This window comes from Galeopterus variegatus, unplaced genomic scaffold, assembly GCF_000696425.1.
Source record: "Galeopterus variegatus unplaced genomic scaffold, G_variegatus-3.0.2 Scaffold2612, whole genome shotgun sequence".
Classification (NCBI taxonomy): Eukaryota; Metazoa; Chordata; class Mammalia; order Dermoptera; family Cynocephalidae; genus Galeopterus; species Galeopterus variegatus.
In genome coordinates this window covers 153,187-162,535 of record NW_007728723.1, presented here as the reverse complement: position 1 = coordinate 162,535, position 9,349 = coordinate 153,187, and positions in this window count along the sequence as shown.

Here is a 9,349-nt window from a genome sequence, read left to right as displayed (position 1 = left end):
CTCTTACACCCAGTAAGTCAACCTGAGCTGAATCTAAATACATACATTAAAGTTCAGTATCATTAGCTAATTCACAAAACTGATGTCACCACACTCATTTATTTTAAACATAAATATTTATACTCACTTTAAATCACAAAATTAATAAGTGCTTGTTGTTGAAAATTCAAGTAATATAGAAGGCTATTTTAAAAAGTACCCCTACTACCTAGCCACAACCACGGTTTTCTTTGTACCTACAAACACAATGAAATAGAAATCATTTGTTTGGTTTGTTTTAGTCCAAACTTGGATTTTTCTCTCCCTTTCTCTCTTTTTTCTCTTTCTGTGGATAAATAAATGTCCACATCTTATTTTTATTCACTCAACATCATAATTGGATTTATATACTCAGTATATAGAGTATTACAACATTGGTTTTATAGACTACATGATATTTAATAGATGGATGTGCCATTTTTTATTTGATCTTATTATAATTTCAGTCTTTTCATTTCAAACAAGGAAATACATTTGCTGCCCCCATTTTTGGTAAATTCTACCCTCAGACTTTATTTCATTTTTCTGCCAAAAGCGTGGTCTTTGTATTTCCAGTCCATTGTCATGATTTCCACATTTCCACAGCTTGCCTTTTCCACAGCTTCCTGGCACTTTCCCCCACTGTTTGTTATTGGTTGGTGGATTGGTTGATTGCTTCTTCCAACAGATATTAGGTACTTTCTGTATGTAAGGAGCTGTGGTGGCACCGAGGCATTACCCATAGGAGTGAGGCACAGACTCTTGTCTTATGTCCTTACTATACAGCAGGGGCACCGTGTCACAAGTCGGAAGGAGCCAGACCCTATAGCAGAGGCTGCTGAGGGCCGCAAGGGACATCATGGCCTGCCAGGCTTCATGGAGGCGTCTTTGCTTGTCAATGGGGAAATGGTCACCACTGATAGGGGAGCTGGTGACTGGTCTGCACCTCAGAGGGTGGATAAGGTTCTAATAGAGACATGGGGAAGAGTGTTGTAGGCAGAAATGGAAGCAGGAAAGTGTGGGGCCTGAGAAGGATGAGTGAGTTGTCTAATTCCATCGGGTGGGTTTGACTACTGGAAGTACCTCTGTTGTTCGGGCAACACTCATTCATTTTCATGTTAGCACTAGTGTGACGTTTCTGTTTATATTTTCTTGCTTCTTTGTATAGTTTTATCAAATTCAAAGTATTGTGTAGTTTTGCTTGATTTTTATTTGCAATAAATATTAACTTATTATTTTTGACTTTTTAATCTCAACATTATGTTTCTGATATTTATTTATGTATTGTGTAGCAGTTGCCCATTCATTTTCACTATTATTTAATATAGTGTGAAAATTTCCATTCTCTCAATGGATGCTTGTATTATTTCTAATTTTTTGCTGTTATGAACAATGCTGTAATGCTGTTTCACGTTTCCCGGGCAAATGGGGAATTATACTCTCGCAGCTCTTATTAAACAGCAAACTGCTTTTTTTGGTCTCTTTTTAGGAAGGTCTGATTTGGTTGTTCGATATTTGTATTAGTCCATTTTTGTTGCTTATAACAAAATACATGGAACTGGATAATCATAAAGAAAATGAAATTTATTGCTTACAGTTTCTGAGTCTAGGAAGTCCAAAGTCCATCTGGTGGTGGCGACAGTGACCCAGGGGTCTCACATTGCAAGATGGTGGAAGCAGAAAGAGAGCAAGAGAGAAAGACAGTCTCCTCTCTCTTCTTATAAAGCCCTCAGAACCACGCCCCTGACCACCATTTTTAATCCATTCACTACTGCATGGTCCTATAATCCAATCACCACTTCAAGGCTCCACCTTTCAATTACCAAAATAGGATTTCCCACCCTCTTAACAGTCACAGTGGGGGCTAAGTTTCTAATACCTAAAACTTGGGGGGCACAATTCAAGCTTCAGTGAGTTTTGGGGGGACATAATTCAACCCACTACAATATTTCTTTCCTACAAGATTTATAAAGCATTTTTTCCATAGTCCTTATTTGCTTATGTTTATCAAAGCTTCTTTAGTGCTTCCTAAATGCTAGAGAGTAGTCTAAGTTTTTTCGAATGAACTCATCCAATTTTAAGCTATGGTTCTTATCTCCATAGTACAGATAACTGAGGTATAAGGTTAATCGTGGAGATAACATTTGAACCTACATGATCTGGGTTCACAGTCTGTGCTCTTAGTATCTGTACAATGCTGCCTGTCTGAAACCAGGATTGGAGGCAGGGCAGATCACTGGGACTGTGTAGGCTGAGGAGCACTGTAGATGATTTGTAACCTTTTTGGACTGCAAAAGTAGGCAGCCTGCAACAGTATTTAACCCAATTCATTATTTAAAAACTTTTTGCAAAATGGGTGCAATCTGTCATTCCTTTTTCTGAACTTTTATTTAGGTACTTTTCCTTTTTGTATTTTCCTTAACATATCCACAATCACCTAGCTTTTAATATTTAAAAATAGTACTGAAGTTAAAACACTTGGGGATTACTTTGTACCATGAAGACCTTTATGGTAATGTCTTCAATGACCTTTCCACATTTTAGTCTAATGTAATGAAGAGTAAGATACCATATGTTCACAGCATGCATAGATTTCATGGCATCACTTTATGTGCTAGTCATTAGGTGTGGCAGCTAATCAAAGTCTGTGTTTTTTTTCCTTTTTGTCTTTTTTCATGACCGGCAATGGGATCGCAACCCTCGGTGTTGCGCCCACACCTCGCTCAGCCAGTGAGCGGGAACCGGTCTGTATGTGGGATCCGAACCCTCGGTAGGAGCACCGCCGTGCTCCCAAGCGGCGCAACCGGGCTGGCCCCAAAGTCTGTGTTGATTTGTTCTTCCAAAGTCTCACCTAATAGGCAGACTGTAAGCTAACTTGGAGTTTTCCATAGAAGTTCTCCTGAAACTTGACATAAGCACTGACTGCTCAGTAGCCAAAATAAAGTGGATGTGATTCTTTGCCTGTATCTCACCAAAGATATCTAGGTATTCACAGTGAGTTTATTCATCATTTGGACAAGGACTGTCTTGACCTCTCTCCCATCTCATACCTAGTCAGTTGATAATATTTAGTATAATATATCATATAGGCCCTGGGGATAGCAAGAGAACAAGACAAAGTCTTGATCCTCCAGTTGCTTATATTCTAGTGGGTTAAACAGGACATGAGCAAACATATCAATTTATTATCATGACCTAGATCCTGTGGTTCCTGACATCCAAGCATCCGTATTCTGTATCATTGAGATGACTGAGGACAAAGGCCTCTGGGATTTTTGCTGACATTGACCTAACTGGTAGGTTTTATTCTGTTCTCATGACTGAGGCTTCTCAACCTCAATTGCCCAAGTTGAAGGTACTGAATATACCTTTACCTGTTTGCCTATGGGATTTATTTATTAACTATTGTGTATATTTAAGGTATACAGCATCATGTTTTGATACACATATACATTCAAAGGATAAATTGTGGGGATTATGACTCCTTTTAATAAGTCTTGTATGATAGGCTATGGAAAAACAAACAAAAAAATACCCCAAACCCACCAATACATCAGTACTTCAGTTTTAAGTAATTTTAAGTGATATGAAGAAGAGGAAAAAATGATAGAATCTGGTAGGAGTAAGAAGCAGGTACTTTAGCTGGACTGTCCAGGGAGCCTTTCTGAGGGGTGACATTTGAGTGAAATGAGTCATGAGAAGGAGGCACCTTGGGAGGACCTAGACAGAAATCTAGAACCTGAGGACCAGCATGTGCTCTCCGGAAAGTGATGGGCTCGATGGTTTTAAAGGACAGAAGGATGGCCGGCACACATGTGTGAGTGCACACGTGAGTGCACGTGTGTGGCTGCAGCACAGAGAATGGGGGGGCTGGGAAAGGTGCAGAAGTGAGTGGGCTGGCCACGGAGGAGAGCTTGTTGGTTGGGGTCAGGAGTCTGTATTTTTTGGAGGTTGCAAAAGAAGCTGTTGGAGGGTTTTAAGCATGGAAATTTTACTTAATCAGATTAGCTCTTTATGAAGAATACTCTGGACGTAACATGGAAGATGGACTTTTGGGGAGCAGGAGTGAAAAGCACCAAGACCAACTAGCAAGGTTTCTGCTAAATCCAGGTGAGAGAGGAAGGTGGCATGAGGTGGGATTGCAGCAGTGGACAGGTGCGTGGTATGTATTTTGAGGAAGTAATGACAGAGTTTACCAGTGGTTTAAAGTGTGTAGTGGGAAAATTGGGGAAATACAAAATGACTTTAGCTGTGATGGGGAAGGCTCAGGCAGGAAGCTGATTTGGGGAAGGGGGAACATTAGTGGTTTGCTTGGTCCATGGTAGTTTGGAGGTAATTCTCTGTCTCAAGCAGAAGTGAAGATGCAGATGGGAGTTACAGTTTCAGGCACAGGTTGGGGCTGAGATGTCAATTTTTATTTCCTGGCCGGCAGATGTTATTCAGTGTCACGGGCCTGAGTCAGGCCTCCAAGGAGGGGTATAGGTGGTAGACAAACGAGGACATTGAGTTCTGTAAGGGCTGGTCCTCTTTTGGCATTTGCTGGATTAAATCTTGGTCAGTGAGTCTCTGGCTCCAGGATCAACAAATAATGCTACAGTAATTACTTAGTGAAGTTTCTGTCCCCTAGGAAACACATATTCAGGCCCAATCGGAAATCAGTTGGTGGAAATGGGAATCGACCATCTGCTTATTTAGCCAGGTGATCCATGTGTCTAGTACAGCGCCCAGTCCCTTGTCATGAAGCAATCATTGCAGAAACAAGGGATGGTATCTTCAGGACAGCAAGATGGCCCTGGGTTTTGGGGCCAGGGACTTAACCTGTTAAAAATTTTAGTTCTTTCCTTTAGCTGTGGGACCTCCTTGAGTCTTGTCCCTGCATCTGCAAAATAGGAAGGAATGATAATACTTATCTTACAGATTTATTTCAGGAAAATAAGAGATGTATGTATACAGATTATAACCTACTTTGCATTTTTTATATTATTCTCTAGTTAGTAGAATTTTTTATTTTGATATGGTATGTCTCAGTAATTTTTATTTTATTGGGGGTTTCTTATTTTTGTTTTTAATATACTCACCAAAAAAGTACCAATTAGTGCTCTTGAAGTCTGATTTATTTTGTTGTTTTTTTTAAGACCAAGGATTGTGACAGATTTGAATGAACTGAAATGTGTCAACTTTGACATGTCTGTTCTATTGGGTCTAAAAGATGTCATCAGATATACATGTGTCATTCCCAATGAAAGTCTGAAAACACTAGACCAGGGGCCTTTTCACTTAATAGTCTTGTTTTTCTAAGTGTATTAGCAGTCTATTATTTGTAAATTTATCTGATAATATTTTAAGGTATTTATATTTTCAACCTAGAATCATTAATAAATGTGTTTCTGCTGTGAATTGTAATATTCCCTTCTCTTTGTCCTTGACGTTTCAAGTACTTCCAGTGAATTATGTGTGCTGGAATAACTTATCCGAACCCCTCAGGGTTCATACGTTTGGTTATATCTTCCATCTGCTTTCTTGTTCCCAGGCCCAGGAGACCTCCTTTTTTAAGCCTGTCTGCCTATAGTAATCCCTTCATCCCTTTGACCATTAATTGGAAAATTATGACATTTAGAAAGGACATTTCTCAAAACCATGGGAATCCTTATATTTGGGCCAGATGTTAAGAGAATTTTAATAGAGGGATAAAACATCTGTGACAGTGAATGGCAGAGTCATAGAAGAAGAGGGAACGTGAATAGCATTTTAGTGGAAGCATAAGTATCGTAAGGAGGGTGTGTGGGGATTTGCATCCTAGTCTCTGTTAGTTTATTTCTCAGCTGTTGGTGGATTGTCTATGCTATGTTCAGTACGGTCCAGAGACTGAGTTTTCCTACGGACTTGTTTTAGAAAGAGGCAGATACATAGGTGATTGTAGTCAGTGTGATAAAGGCTATAGTAGAAATGAGTTTTAATGTACAGTGGGGCCAGGTGGGGATGGGGAAAGTAGGAAAAAAAAATCAGAGAAGGCTACTCAGAGGTGATTCTTAAGGGTTGGGCTAGAGGCAGGGAAACCCACCTCAAAGCAGCTAAATTGCAGAGGAGAGAAATCGAGGAGGCTGGTCATGGTGGAGAGGAGGGCATGGATTCTAGATACGGGCAAGGGAAGAGTTGTCAGGACACAGTGAAAAAATGAGGGGCAAGCTTTGGGAAGGAGGTGGTGGGCAAGCTGTTGGCTCTGAGTTGGATGTCTGCGTGAATGGCGTAGTAACTTGGAGAAGTCGGCCCGAAGGAGACAGTTGGTAAAGACACATAAGGAGGTCCCCTTTAGAACAGGTATCTCTGGCTTATTTATATGAAGATACTTATTTTGATTTATGAGTCCAGATTATGTACAGAGGTCTGAGAGAGGCTTCAAGATTGGAGAGTCAACAATTTTTACAAAATATGTAAAATCATGGAGATGGGAAAGATAGGTCTCTGAGAGTGTGTGGACTGAGAAAAAATGAACTTTCAGGAAAGACTGGAGTATACTTCCATTTAAGGGGAAGGCTGAGAAAGAAGCGTTCTGGATGCAGCAGAAATGCAGGGAGATTGGGGAGTTACAGAACCAGGGAAGATGGTTTGGGAAGAGATTCAGGAGAAAAGGTCAGTGGTCACAAATGCCATGGAGATGTCCAGCTGCATAAACTCAGGGGATCTGGCAGTCAGGAGGTGAGCAGTGATGCTGACCAGACTAAGGGCAGTAGAAGGGGGTGTTCCTTTCTCCCCGCTGCAGTGGCACGCTCTTGCACGTTGGCATAGACTTCAAACCTTGTAGCTGACAAGAGAGAACATGGTACTCCCAGTCCTGCCCATCTTAACTAAAAACAATGAGAGCTATGCATAGTAATTCACTCCTGGAGAGTAATTTATAACTTGAGTATTTTAGTGCATCCATATGAGCCTTGAGGAAACGTTTCCAGGTAAATCCTTTCAAAATTGCCCATATAGTTATGTTGCCTTGGAGGCTCTATTATTTAAGTATTTTTTTTTTCCTATTTCTTTCTTAGAAAGGAGTCTTGTTGGTTTAGCTAACACAGAAGCAAATCGAATGAACTTTCACTTAGTTTTAAAACCTGCTGACAGATAAAATTAGTATTGCTTTTGTGTAAATAAATTTTATCTAATGGACTGCATTTATTTTTATTCTTGCTCCAGGCAATCTGGAGCTCAACGAGGGGGAGGAGGCAACAGAGTAATAACAATTCCCTTTTGAAGAGAGAGATAAGATAAGGTCACTGAAGGCGAACCTTTATTGAAATGTATGAAATAGTTTAGTGTTTGCTTTTTTCCATTTTATCCCATGAGGTCATCTTAGATAGCCATAAAATTCCAACTCATCCGAGTTCAGATATGATGAAAATCTATGGGTAACAAAGCCGATTTCTTATTCAGTTACCTGAAGGTGGCAGCCAGTGGTGTTTCTGTACTTAAGCGTGATCAGTGTTTTCATTAATACACTCCTAAAAATGTTTCACTAATTCATTTATGATAAACCTCTTTTGGCTGAGACTTTGCAGCCAAGGTACATGGCTTAAAACAATATAAAAAGGATCCTAGTTTTAAAAAATGTACGTTAAAAACTGAAGATGAAATATGTTTGGTGAACATCCTGATTCCCCTTGTAGACGCGATATATTAACAAGAAAACTTTAATTTCACACTATTTTCCAAAGAATAAAATGTTCAGTGATTGTTTTTGAAAAAGGTTAGAAGAATCTATTTACTTGAATACCGTGCATTAACCTACGTGTATTGTTTTATCGATTCTTCATTTATTCCTGTTTCCTGCTCAGTGCCTGGAATTTCTGCTACTGCTGCAAGGTAAAGAGCACATATCCATCTGGTACATTCCTGCCAGCCCTGAACATGCCATGGGCTTTGATTCTCCTGGTTCATTGATTCCTGCTTCCTTGAACACCCTAACTTGAACCCCTTCAAAAACTGCAGCTTCTGTCTTCTTCCACCATTTTTCCTTCTCTGTTTCCTAAGACTTTAATCCTACTCCTGTCTCATAATTACCAAAAGAGGGATTTTTACTTGTCTGACTACACTAAGCTGTGACCAGGAAGTGTGCCTGTCCTGGAGTGCTGTGCCTTGCCATAGACAGCGCCCTTCAATGTGGCGGTCTGGATTAATGAGTGTGCCTGTCCTGGAGTGCTGTGCCTTGCCATAGACAGCGCCCTTCAAAGTGGCGGTCCGGATTAATGACCCCACCCGAGACACTGCTGTTTCTGTGTTGTGGGTTTGTCCCTTATTATTTACTCTGGAGACAAGACTGTATTTCTGAGGGTGTTTCAGGCCATCTGGTCTTGTGATCACAAGTGTGTGGATTCACAAGCTTGAGCAGAGAGGCCAATATGTACAATGTGGCGGTCTGGATTAATGACCCCACCCGAGACACTGCCGTTTCTGTGTTGTGGGTTTGTCCCTTATTATTTACTCTGGAGACAAGACTGTATTTCTGAGGGTGTTTCAGGCCACCTGGTCTTGTGATCACAAGTGTGTGGATTCACAAGCTTGAGCAGAGAGGCCAATATGTACAATACAAAGAGCCAGGGGTAGCAGGACCCATTTTAATATGCCTGCCGCTACGCACTTGACCTTACATACACCATTAATCTGTCCAAGCCTTAACTTTCCCAGCTACAAAGCGAGGAGAGAAACTAGATGATTTCGACCTTCTCTTTCACCTCCCAAACTTTGGGAATCATTGACTCATTTCCTGTCTCATGTGTGCCAAGGGACTAAGCTACTTCACAACGAGGCTTGCTCAGTGACAAGGGATGTGTGCATTACAAATGCTAAGTAAGGCACTGGCTCTGTTATTTCTAATTCGTTCAGGCAGCTAGGTCAGCTTGTTGGAGCGCATAAACTTGGCACTAGGACTGTGTGTTCAACACGTAGATTGTTTACAATAAAAAGAAGTCAAAACGCGTAAACACGAAAAGTTATGTGACTGTACAAAGCAACCTTTGATGAGCAAGAAGTGAAGTGGCAGGTGACCGGGGTCCCAGGAAAGGAGTTGCCCCCGTGGGCTGGGCCACTGTGTGAGGATGGACTTGGGCAGGTGTGGGGCCAGCAGCGTCAGCACACATGTACGTGAGTGTGCAAGGCTGGGCCAGCGGGGCTGCAGGGCTGGCTCTGCAGTGCCAACAATGGACATGGCATTAGGTGGAGCCGGGTCACTTGAGAAAGGGCCTTCTTTGGAAAGCAGGGCAGGAATCCTGAGAGCATTTGAGTGGTATCAGCTGCCAGCTGTGCAACAGACCTCATATTTGGCTGTGCCAGGGCGTGTGGGGAACAG